Raw genomic sequence first — 13618 nt, 5'->3', positions numbered from 1 at the left:
AAAAAACTGCTTTTGATGTGCTGCAAGAATAATGAAAAAAATCAGTTAGGCATTTGATAAACTATATTTGAAGAGAATTGTGAGCAATTGGTAAACTTTTATACATAATAATGAGTATATAGAATGACAAAAAAAGCCACGAGATATAAAAAAGCCATGCTATCTTAGAAACCCCACATCCCTCCTAAGATCAAGACTTTTCTCTATTTCCCTCTTGTTTGTTTTCTCTCTTCTTCTTCGTCCTCTTTCTTTCCCTTCTCTGTTCTCTTTGTTTTGGATAGTGGGTAGAGATAGTTTCCTTTTCTTTCTTTTAATTTTTTTTGCTGGGCTAAGAAAAAAAAATCAAAATACCTTGTGGAGGGATTGCGAGATGAATGTGTGGTCGGCGTCGCTAAAGGCAAAAGGTGGAGAGACCTTTCTACTAACCAAGACTCCAGGTACATTATAGTATAATAAGTTGAAGGTAGAAAAATTGAAAGAACAAAAAAATTCTTGGAACCATAATTGTGGACAGAACAGAGAAAATTGATAGGAAAATAAAAAATTTCTGTTAAAAAAAACACCTTCAAACTCTTTTTTTTTTTTTGGAAGTGAGAGAAGCAACACAGAATCGAGGAAAACAAACTCATTTTACCGGGATGCACAATTTTGCACGCTTGGGATTGAATTTTCGTTTGGCCTCAGAGACAGAGGGAGGAGATGCCTAACGTTGGGTTGTGTGGATCGATGAGATTTGGGGTTGAGCTTAAGAGAGAGAGATCGGCAGATTTGAATAGGTGGTATAATGTCGGGTATTTTGCTGGGTTGTAAGAAAGAGAGGGTGGATTGTAGTGGGTGGGTAGGAGAAGGGACCTTGAAAAGAGATTTGAGTTTCAACTTGGAGGGCATCCATTCCCTAAATTCACCATATGTGCCTAGATGTGCAAATCGAGCAGCTCATGCAGCAGCTTCGATTGGTTTGAGAGCTATGGAACTGAAAAGTTGGGTCACCAGAAAAGATGCTTCTTCTTTGAAGATATGGGAATTGGCCTTGTCTTCTTAAAATTTTGTTCTGCATGCCTTATATATTTTTATTCCTTCATGTCTAACCAATACATGATAATAAAAGTAATCTGGGAGAAAGTAACGATATTATTGTTTTCCTTTGACTTAAAATCTTTAAATTCATAATTGTATAGCCTTTTTTAATTTTAAAGTCTTCTCAGTTTGAGATATAAACTAGCTGAACTCACAATAATGTAAAAGTTTCTTTACCATGAACCCCACAAAACCATCTGTACATATGAGTACTCAGTTTTTCTTGTTTGACTGGAAAGTGCTGAGCTTTATTTGTTGTTTTTTATTAGCTTATTATATTAGAGACAACATGGAATGTGCTGAGCTTTATTTGTTGTTTTTGTCAAACTAATATTAAACAAAAGAAAAAACACAAGACAGGTATTCTATATGGTGTTGATCTGCTAGCAAAAGGTATGAATTCGAGAAGAGGAAGAATTGGTAAGAGGGACCAAGTGAAGTTTTGCCTCTCCCTCTCTGTTTTTTTTTTATGAGAAAAGGGGGTTAAAGAACCGAAAGGAAAAAACACACAAATTACACTCAAACAGGCCTTAGCTCCCCCCAGCGAATCATCAGTCAACCGATTACTCTCTCTCTCTCTTCTTGTTTCACACAAAAAAAACTTATTTTATTAAACAAAGTTATGCAACTTATAATGATGGTCATGTATATTATGATTTTGGGTGAAACAGGGGGTAAAGAAAACCAAAACTTCTTAACGGTCTCAGCAGCCACAGCAGGAAGATGATGGAGGGACAGAGCAAAAAGCATAAGCGAGGGGAGCCACGGCCTTTAGATAGCAAAAAGCAGTTCATAGTGTAAGTTGGCAGAGACAGAGCCACGGCCTTAATCAAAATCTCCTTGCCAGCCCCACTCAACAGCTTACCTTTCCACCCTTGAAGCTTTTTCCACAACTTTTCTTTTAGGGAGGTAACTCTGACCTCTAAAAACACCATCTTCCATACCTTTTTAATAATACAACTGACCTCGTACGACTATATGCATAAGCGAGGGGGACCATTTAAGCTACAAATATATAACTCCAAAAATGTCAAGTTAATATTATGAAGGACAAGTGCGATAAAAAGGAAAATTTTCTCTCTCACTTTATTTCTTGATGGTTGTGCTTATACTTGTGTTACTTTCTTTTTTCATAATAAAATTAACAATGAACTTAAAAGAGAACCACGCCAATAAACAACAATACAATTTTAAAAAAATAAAAAATTCTAAATAATGAAGTGGTGCAATGATTTATTCAAAGAAAAGATCCACATTGCTACAATATCCGTAACCCGTTTGATTTTTTGCTACATGCATGTTAGCATGTATGTGTCCTATTTAATTTTAATTAAATTAATTTGATGAAATGATGATGCATAGACCTAGGTAGGGTAAGGGATAAATGATACATAGACCTATTTGATGGGATAAAAGATGAGACAATGTCATTGTTTTTTCTTTCCTAATCATTAAACCCCATTTTCTTTTTAGTCAAAGTGAATATTAAATACTCTTTCCTTTTTTGCCAAAATGAATTAATATATCTTCATCAAAGGCTTTTGGAATAAATTAATATCTCTTCACCCAAAGGGTTATGATCGTGTACTCACCCAAAAAAAAAAAGGGTTATGATCGTGGCTGTTATCTTTTTTTTCTCTTTTAAATAATTAAAAAGAACAGTTAGAAATTAAAGTGCAGGAATATGTGTCAACAAATTAGAAAGATAACAGAAAGCAGGAAAATTAGACGAGTCCAAATTTGCATTGTTTCCTTTTCCCTTTTCCCTATGTCCACCCTGTTTTCTCCAATTGGGACTGATGATGGATACTAATATGACTAATGGAGTTGGCTTTCTCCATACAGTAATTGTTAAAACCGAACCAAACAAGGAAAGGGATACAATATTGGGTTGTTTTGGAGGTCAAACTTGGATGCTTCGGGGGTTTAGATTTTTCTAATGTTCAGAGTGGGTGGCCCCCTAGAAATGCAAACAAAGCAATATATAACTGCATCTCTTGCCAATTTGTATGCTCCTCTCATGGTTTTTTTTTCATGGTTTTTTTTTTTTAATCTTCAGATTTGACACCACACACAGCCCGACAAACCCTCATATTCCACAACTTAGATAATATATTCTCTGCCTTATTGGCCTTCTCATATTTGACACGACAGCCCAATACAGATAATGTTGACGATGAAATTAAGAATTTAAATTACAAAGTTAGTGGGAGTTATGAAAATTCAGTGAATATTCCAATAGAAAATATCTTAGATGGTTTGGTCAATAATGAGGGAACTGCATCCATGTCTTTTTTTTTTGACATGGAATGGAGTTTTGAGGATGTTAATACATTATTTGTAGATCCGTGGTTTTCAATATATATACCCAAAATTAATTAGCTGAGACTCATATACCACACATTGGATTCAATTGACATGCACTTGCAATTTTAGTTAAGCTATGTGTGGATTATATTGAAACCTAGAAATGTTATAATTCAAGTGTAAACTTGTTGCATTCCTAAAAGGACACAAATTAATGTGCAAACAACCAATTAAAAATACCCGCAAGTGCACGAATCTATTGAAGTATAGATTATGTAAGTACGGGGTCGATCCCACGAAGAACTTGTCGGCTTCCTATAAGTTCTAATTTGAGTACAAAGAGAACACTTAATTAACACACCACAAATGCACAAATGAAAGAGGGAAACTAGAAATGAGTAAAGAAGTGTAAAAGAAATAAAACAACACAAGAAAATTAAAGAAAAACACAAACAGCACTTTTTATCACCCTTTTATCACCTATGAACAGTGCTAAAGCGACCGGTCGTGAGGCAGAAGCGACCGGTCGTTTTTGGGCAGAGTCGAAACTCAAATTTTGACGTGAAAAGCGACCGGTCGTCAGGTAAAAGCGACCGGTCGTTTTTGGGCAGATTCGTTTTCTCTGTTTTTCAGTTTCGACCTCTGTCCAGTGTTTTGCCTATAACTTTCCAACCGTACGTCCAAAATTCACGTTCTTTATACGGTTGGATTCAGCACAAAAAATGCAAGAACAATTCTACCTATGTTCATGGATACTCAAGTGATGAACTCTAAACTTGTTGATGAAGATGTTCGCAATCAAGACCATGGGTCGTGGCTCAAGACGCATTGATTCTCTCTAATATACGTAAAGTGCATGGTTCGTGCTACAATACTTGTGCCCTCCCCATAACCGAACCTAGGTATGGTTCGTACTTCGATTCAATTACAAGGAGAACCCATTAAGTTCAAAGAGAATATGAACATCACAAGAATCCTAATAGCATGGTGTTTACATTAGGTATTCAAGAAACCAAATCACATGGATGATTCTTACTTCATCCATTTATTGCTTAGGATAACATGAAGATACACATAATCCCAACAATCTCAAGAAGCATGCTTTCAAAGATAGCCAACCAAGGAAAAACACACATCAAAGATAGATTAATTTGGTGAATTGGAATTCATCAACAATATCTAGAAATTCATACACTCAAGCATCAAAACAATAAGGTAATCATGTTTAGGGCTTCAACCTAAGCCCTAGCTATGGAGTTTAGTTCCTCATAATCATTTCAAACACAAATTCGAAATATAACTAGAAAGAGTTTACAGATTTGGAAATGATGAAAGCTTGAAGTCTTCAATGGTGGAAGTCTTCTCTCTTCTTCCTTGCTGCACCTCGTTCTCCTTCCTTAGCTTTTTGCTCCCAATCTGCTCCTCAATTCTCGAATGATGATGGTACTCTCTCCCGTTGCTAAGCTCCCCCAAATCTGATTGCAATCCCTTTTGACTTCTGCCCCTTCTTTCCAGCTCACTTTTAATATAAAACTTATTCTTTCTCTAAAGCTTTTGCCCATTGTCCCCTTGCAAATGATGAAGCCTTGTTTTAAGGTATAATCCAAGGCTCCAATTGACTCAGGAAATGCCACTCAAATGCAATCCATTGTTACCAAAAGGTGTGGTAACAAGTAGAAATAAAATGCTATTAAGTGGGGGTGAAAACTGGGCCAAAACAAACATCCAGAGCCAGCATCAATTGTCCGATCAGTTGGATAGGCTACACTTGCCCAATGGAGCTCAAATTTGGATATGTTGTAGTTAACATCCATTGGAACAAGTCTTATGAAGATCATCACCTCATCCAAGGACCGGAACATGCTGATCCAAGGCCACGAAGTTGACCTACGAAAATGAACAAAAACAGAATTTATATCAAATAATGCACTTTTAGCTCATTTTCATACAAACCAAGGTAAAACCTATTAAAACACAAAAAAGAAGTAAAAAGCTATAAAATGTCAAGAACTAACTCAAAATAGTGGGAGAATAACATGAAAAATCATGTGTAAAAATGAACCGAACAAACTTCCCAAACTTATCTTTTGCTAGTCCTCGAGCAAAACAGAAACTAAAACAAGACTCGAAACAAACTTTCCGAACACTTTCCAAAGAGAGAGCGACTCATGCAAACGACTCAAAAGTTTTCACAAGAAAAACTCAGTTTAGACATTAGTCACAAGGCGGCAAAGTTCAGAACACAACATGCTCAAGTGTAGTAGTGTGATGGCCAAATGAAACTCATTCTCCAATTTCAGTTTTCACACAACTTCAAAAATCATACCAAGCACAAATGTAACTTCAAATCTCACCAAAGTTGTCCTCTCACAAATGAATCACTCGGAAGAGGGTTACAATGCATCACTCAATAGTAAATATGAGAATAGAGTTAAACCATAAGGGACTCAACTCAAAATTAGCAAGATGAAAAACATGCATGAATATGATCTCAAGAAGGATGCTAAACACTTAAAAGCTGAAAAATGTGTGCAAATCAACTACATGACATTTAGGATCAATTTAGGTCTTTATTATAGGTTGTAATGGGGCTAAGGGTGCAAGGTGAGTAAGAAATGAAGGATATGGATACAACAAAGTCCAAGGAACTCACAATGTAAGAGCATATAATCGTTGGCTAAAAGACTTTGAAACATCACGCTTGAGATTTTCACTCATTTTTTGGTGATCAAATAGACCACAAAGCCTTATACCTCCACTAATTACGATTCACACTCCTTCCTTCCATTTGAACAACCAAGAAACATGGAATTGAATTTGAAACCATTGCCACTTAACCACGACTTTTCTCTTTTCTTTCACCCTTTTAGTGAAGTACTCTTTTTTTTTTTTTTTTTTTTGAAAGTAATAACCCTTCCCAAACTTAGCATGAAAAACACATCTAAATTAAAGCTCACGAGTTCCTTAGAAAGGTAAATTCTTGTTTTTCAGGCTAAGGCTAGAAGTAATAACTGGTTACTTGAAAGAAAAGGCATAATACATATAGGCTCAAGGTGGTTAACAATGGAAAATCATGCTTAAGCATGCATAGGGTTAGCTTGAAAGGCACAAACGGTCCAAAGAGGGCCTTAATATCATTTCTCAAATGTCATGTAATGAAATTGCACAAGAATGAGTAACTTTTAAGTGCTCAACCAAATCAATGAATAATGAGATCAAACAACAACTCAGATGACAAGAAAAGTGGAATATGTGTATAACACTCATGAATTGAAGCACAAGGCTCAAAGCTCACATTATATGGTTATACAAGTCTAATTCATGCTTGATACAATTCTTTGGATCATGCAAGTCCCTCAACTGGAGAATTATGAAACAAATGGCAAGTGCGTAGAGGGTTTCAAACATATCATGCTAGAACGATGCCATTTAGTGAATAACAAATTTTTTAATTTTTTTTTAGAGCATTTTCAATCAAGTCATTTAAACATTCATCACAATCTCATCATATATGTCCGGAAAGTGACTTGAAAACACAAAGACTCAAAACTGAAAAGAAAACAGAACAAATTAAAGCAAGAATTTAAGCGAAACGAAAAAGACTTGCTATCCCTTTCCAAACTTAGAAATAAACATTGTCCTCAATGTTAAAGAATTCAGGCATCAACAACGTTATAACAAGAATTAAAGGGAATAAAGCAGTTAAATACAAGAACAAACACGAAAAAACAACTACAACACGGTTGCAAAAACAAAAACAAAAACGAAACCAAACAGAAACAAATAAAACAGTAAGCCCTAACAACAGTCTTACACATGCAGAAATCCAACCCAATGAAACGCATAAACCAAATGAAAGCCCAACCCAAAAGAAAGCCCAAAAGCGAAGAAAGTAAATAAAACAAAGAAACCAAGTCAGAAGCACAAAGAGCGAGGACTCAGTAAAATAGAAAAAGTGGGCCCTGAAGTCTCGACACCTGTGAGTCACGGGAAACAAAGTGAGAGACGTGTCGACAAGCAGAGGTCTCTCTCACGGTCCCAAGCCAGAATTATTGGCTTCATAGGAAGGCGTGACGACTTTCGTTTCTCAAAAACGCTGAAAGGCGGAACTGTAATTAAAGGGGTTGGGGACCAGGTGGGGTGACCTAAGGGGATAGGCCGTAAGGGCTGCGCAAAACGCAGAAGCGCAGTGGCTAGGGTTACGTAAAAACTAACTCTATAAAAGAAGAAGAGAAAGAGTTGGGGAAAAACACACAAACGTAGAAACACACAACAGAGGAAAGAAAGAATAAAAAAAAAAAAAAAGTTCAAATGGCTTCTTCCTACCCATTCTCGCTGGATCTCAACCTAGCTCCACCGACTCAGACACGGGGCCAAGCAGTGGCACCAGTGTGGATGCCCTACTTTGCCTCTGCACGGGGGCACGTGACAGTGAACGACTCGATACTACTGGACAACGATGTTGCCCTTGGAGTTGCTAGAAATCTAGTAACTCCCAAGGATATACGGGTGCTGGGATCAAGGGATGACAGCCGGGTCGTGAGCGATGCTCTGGCACTAAGCGTGCAAAGCACCGCAACAGTCGCAAGTGTGGGTCATCGCCTACTTGCGAAGTCCCATGAGGTGGAGGTGCTGAGAGGTCAGTTGGCGGCGGAGCGAAGTATGGTGGAAGAATGCCAGAGTATTATTAAAAGCTTAAAAAGGGAAAGGGCAAGGATAGTGGAGGTGAATCGACACCAGCTGGAGGCGTTGCGGGAAGAGAACAAAAATCTCTCAAAGATGGTAAGTGTTTACGCCCATGACATGAGAAAGCAGCTGGAGGACCTGGACCAACCGGGTAAACGCAAGAAAACAGATCGCGAGAGTAGGTACGCTCAAGCTAAGAGTGCGATCTTTGGGAGCTTGAGTGATGAGCCCCAAGAGGCTGTGCGTGAAGCCCTGGAAGAGGATAGCCATAGGGCTAAGCTCAAAGGTCCAATGGCCGAGACACCGAGCACTGTGAAAGAATAATTTCTAATGTATTAGTGGTGTGCCTGGTTGTCTTTGCCCTTTCCGTGTATTTTATTTTATTTTATTTTATTTTAAATTTTAAATTTCTCGTTTCCGGAAATAAAAAGAAAAGAAAGTTGCAAAAGACAAAGAAGAAAAACAAAACGCACTTCCCCAAACCGGAATAAAAGGAATGCGACAAACGAAAACGACACAAATCACACTTCCCCAACTGAAATAAAACAAAAACGACAAACTGAAAAGAAATCAAAACATAATGCACCAGAAAACAGGGAGGAAAAGAAAGCAAAGCGAAAGTAGAAATGCTTCCCCTTTTAACCGGACGCAACCGCAAATTGCGCAGGAAATGCAAAGTGGTGTCGGCTCCCTTATGAGCATATGGCTATTTAAACCACTTCTCGGTTGAAAGAAGGAGCATCCTGGATTTCAACCTGCAAACTCAAGAAAAACCATCAAAAAGCCCAGACAGAAAAATCAATGGCATCCCCAGATATGCTTGTTGATGACCTTAACCTTGAGTTGTCCCTTGCACCACCAAATGCCCAGACACGGGCTCCTCCAAACCCTATCTTCCCAAACTCCTCATATCACCATGGCTCGGCCTCAAACTTCTCTGAGGTGGTGCCGCGTAGGGCAGTATTGCCGGAGGGCATGACTGTCAGCAGACTGACAGTTGCAGATCATCTGCATGTGGCGCAGAGGTCTGACCAGATGGCAGTGGACGAGTCCCACAATCTAACCGTGCTCAACGCGGTCTCGGCCATAAATTTGGGCATGCGCCTACTGGCGAGAACACGATAGTGCGGGGCACTGAGTGAGGAGGTGGCAGCCCTGAAAGCTCTGGTGGCGGACCTGCAGAAACGGCTCTACAGCGCCAACCAGCATGTAGAGATGCTGCAGAAAAGGAACGAAGATCATGTAGAGCTGCTGCAGATTCTACAAGCAAGAACAGACAGAGGCAATTAGCAGAAGCCTCTGGTGGCGCAGAATGCAACAAAGAACATGTGATTAGGAATTTAATGTACGCATTTTCACTAGTGTTTATGTAATCACATGTTATGAAATGAAGAAGTATTCACGCCCAAGTTCTGATTGTGCATTAATGAATTGAAAACACTTCCCAAACTTATATGAAACACTGTTTATAACTGATGGAGATTTAAAATTAAACAATGCCATATAGAAAGATTGGGATGAACAAAAAGAAAATAAACAACCACAAACTACAATAAAGAAGAAAAACAAAGAAAAACAAGTTAGAAACACAAACAAGTAAAAGAAAGCAAAAGTAAGAAAAACAAAGAGAAACAACAAGAAAATCCTAATTACCTTGGTTGGAAAATTGTAACCCTAACTCAAAAGAATAAAAATAATAATAATAATAAAATAAAATAAAAGCAAGTTTGGGTCTAGAGAAACTCCACTTTGAAGCAATTAGGACGACAACAAACTTCTTCTATTCACCTTGGGTTGCCTCCCAAGAAGCGCTAAGTTTAAAGTCTTTTGCCGGACTTCCAACATACTATGGTCACTTGGGAGGTTTTGGCTCAATCGCCTCCTTGTGCTGAACATGAAGTTTCTTCAAATCTCTTTGCCATCTAATCAACCCATTTCGTATTCTTTTCTTTTTATGCGCATGAGTAGATTTCAAAAGCAATTTTAAGCGCTCTTCAATACGTGGATTAGATGGAGGAGGCACATATTCAGGATTAGGTAGCCTTTTCACTTGAGTAGAAAGGATGGCATTGAACATGTGATTGGTGCTTGGAACATGGATGTTCAGCTTGTCTTCCTCTAGTACTTCAAAAACAGAATAAGGCATTAGATTAATTGAAGCACCTAAATCAATTAAAGATTTCTCAAACAATTTATCACCAATTACACATGGAATTGTGAAACTTCCTGGATCTTCCAACTTGGGAGGAAGCTTCCTTTGCAAAACAATAGAAACCTCTTCCGTTAGTGCAACTGTTTCATCATCTTTGAAGTTCCTCTTGTTGGTACAAAGATCCTCCAAGAGAGAAATGTTGACTTGCACCTTCCTACAAGTTTCCAATATGTCCTTGGCATGTTGAATTTTTTTGGAACTCATAAGCCTGTGAGGAAAAGGAGCACGTAAGATTTCTTCATCAGTAGGTTCACGACTTACCTTCTCCTTTCTTGCCCTTCTTGCAAGTTCATGCTTTGGGATCCATTCGGATGAAGAAGCTGCTTGTTTATCTTTCTCTTTGTTGCTTTCATCCTTTTCTTTAGGCTCAGTCACTTGTTCAACCTGCATGTCATCAACATTGTGAATCAAATTTTTAGAACCATCAATTTCACCAATTACCTTACCAGTTCTCAAGGTAACTGCTTGAACATGCTCATGCCCGGTTGGTATCACTGTTTGGTTAGGCATCATCCCAACTTCCCTTTGACTCAAAGCTATAGCAATTTGCCCCACTTGATTTTCTAGATTGGCAATGGCCTTATTCATTTTCTGCATGTGGGTATCATTCCTCTGCATGTGGGTGTCATTCCTCTGCATGATGAAATTATCTGTGTTTCTAACCATTGAAGCAACAATTTCTTCCAAAGTTGGTCCTTGAGGTGGTTGGTGAGATTGACTAAGTGGTGGTGGATTATAATATTGGGGTTGACCATAAGGTGGACAAGTATTATGTTGGCCTTGATATGGTTGATATGACCCTTGTTGAAAATTTGGATTGTCGGTCCACCAGAAGTTTGAATGATTTCTCCACTCCGGATTGTATGTTTGTTGAAAATATTCATTCATAGTCAACTCATTCTGAAATGAGCCAAAAGCATTTGCTTCCTCCATCACAAATTTATTGGAGTAATCTTGCATAGTAAGTTCCACAATTTCAGTTGCGGCTGCCATTGGTGATGGTGGAGGTGACTCGTCGGATGTTCCTATAAGAAAAAGAAACAAAAACAAATCAAGATAAAATGAAACAACAATAAATAAACAAAAATAAAACTAAGTACCCTAAACATACTCAAACAAAACATATAAGCAACCGTGCCAGTTCCCCGGTAACGGCGCCAAAAATTGTTGCATTCCTAAAAGGACACAAATTAATGTGCAAACAACCAATTAAAAATACCCGCAAGTGCACGAATCTATTGAAGTATAGATTATGTAAGTACGGGGTCGATCCCACGAAGAACTTGTCGGCTTCCTATAAGTTCTAATTTGAGTACAAAGAGAACACTTAATTAACACACCACAAATGCACAAATGAAAGAGGGAAACTAGAAATGAGTAAAGAAGTGTAAAAGAAATAAAACAACACAAGAAAACTAAAGAAAAACACAAACAGCACTTTTTATCACCCTTTTATCACCTATGAACAGTGCTAAAGCGACCGGTCGTGAGGCAGAAGCGACCGGTTGTTTTTGGGCAGAGTCGAAACTCAAATTTTGACGTGAAAAGCGACCGGTCGTCAGGTAAAAGCGACCGGTCGTTTTTGGGCAGATTCGTTTTCTCTGTTTTTCAGTTTCGACCTCTGTCCAGTGTTTTGCCTATAACTTTCCAACCGTACGTCCAAAATTCACGTTCTTTATACGGTTGGATTCAGCACAGAAAATGAAAGAACACAACGCGGACCAAAAGTCCAAAACAGTTACGAAAATAAACAGAATTCAGTAAACAAGACACACAATGTAACAAACACACAACTCACACACACATTGGGGGGGGGGGGGGGGTTTGGTTTGGTTCAAGTGACCTAATTCTATTGCATGAAAGTAAATGGACTTTGAATTTAAATGAGAATGGCAGAGATGAATTATCAAAATGTGAAAGTACCAAGTAACAAACACTAGGGTTTCGGAATCCACCCTAAACAATTCTACCTATGTTCATGGATACTCAAGTGATGAACTCTAAACTTGTTGATGAAGATGTTCGCAATCAAGACCATGGGTCGTGGCTCAAGACGCATTGATTCTCTCTAATATACGTAAAGTGCATGGTTCGTGCTACAATACTTGTGCCCTCCCCATAACCGAACCTAGGTATGGTTCGTACTTCGATTCAATTACAAGGAGAACCCATTAAGTTCAAAGAGAATATGAACATCACAAGAATCCTAATAGCATGGTGTTTACATTAGGTATTCAAGAAACCAAATCACATGGATGATTCTTACTTCATCCATTTATTGCTTAGGATAACATGAAGATACACATAATCCCAACAATCTCAAGAAGCATGCTTTCAAAGATAGCCAACCAAGGAAAAACACACATCAAAGATAGATTAATTTGGTGAATTGGAATTCATCAACAATATCTAGAAATTCATACACTCAAGCATCAAAACAATAAGGTAATCATGTTTAGGGCTTCAACCTAAGCCCTAGCTATGGAGTTTAGTTCCTCATAATCATTTCAAACACAAATTCGAAATATAACTAGAAAGAGTTTACAGATTTGGAAATGATGAAAGCTTGAAGTCTTCAATGGTGGAAGTCTTCTCTCTTCTTCCTTGCTGCACCTCGTTCTCCTTCCTTAGCTTTTTGCTCCCAATCTGCTCCTCAATTCTCGAATGATGATGGTACTCTCTCCCGTTGCTAAGCTCCCCCAAATCTGATTGCAATCCCTTTTGACTTCTGCCCCTTCTTTCCAGCTCACTTTTAATATAAAACTTATTCTTTCTCTAAAGCTTTTGCCCATTGTCCCCTTGCAAATGATGAAGCCTTGTTTTAAGGTATAATCCAAGGCTCCAATTGACTCAGGAAATGCCACTCAAATGCAATCCATTGTTACCAAAAGGTGTGGTAACAAGTAGAAATAAAATGCTATTAAGTGGGGGTGAAAACTGGGCCAAAACAAACATCCAGAGCCAGCATCAATTGTCCGATCAGTTGGATAGGCTACACTTGCCCAATGGAGCTCAAATTTGGATATGTTGTAGTTAACATCCATTGGAACAAGTCTTATGAAGATCATCACCTCATCCAAGGACCGGAACATGCTGATCCAAGGCCACGAAGTTGACCTACGAAAATGAACAAAAACAGAATTTATATCAAATAATGCACTTTTAGCTCATTTTCATACAAACCAAGGTAAAACCTATTAAAACACAAAAAAGAAGTAAAAAGCTATAAAATGTCAAGAACTAACTCAAAATAGTGGGAGAATAACATGAAAAATCATGTGTAAAAATGAACCGAACAAAACTTACCTAGTTTAAGCATATTATATTGTAGCTAGT

At 38.1% G+C, this 13618-nt stretch overlaps 1 long non-coding RNA gene across 1 annotated transcript; it reads right to left on the bottom strand.

Moving 5' to 3' along the window:
- Positions 1-329: 329 nt before the first annotated feature.
- Positions 330-873, bottom strand: LOC148296758 (uncharacterized). Its single transcript, XR_015834079.1, has 2 exons — positions 635-873; positions 330-431 (listed from the first exon to the last, which is right to left on the bottom strand). It is a non-coding gene; the product is annotated as an uncharacterized LOC148296758 (long non-coding RNA).
- Positions 874-13618: the final 12745 nt, after the last annotated feature.

Source organism: Prunus avium, chromosome 2 (assembly GCF_965620075.1).
Source record: "Prunus avium chromosome 2, drPruAviu1.hap1.1, whole genome shotgun sequence".
Taxonomy (NCBI): Eukaryota; Viridiplantae; Streptophyta; class Magnoliopsida; order Rosales; family Rosaceae; genus Prunus; species Prunus avium.
Note: the sequence above shows the minus strand (reverse complement) of the source record. Positions and strands in the feature narration are given on the sequence as shown.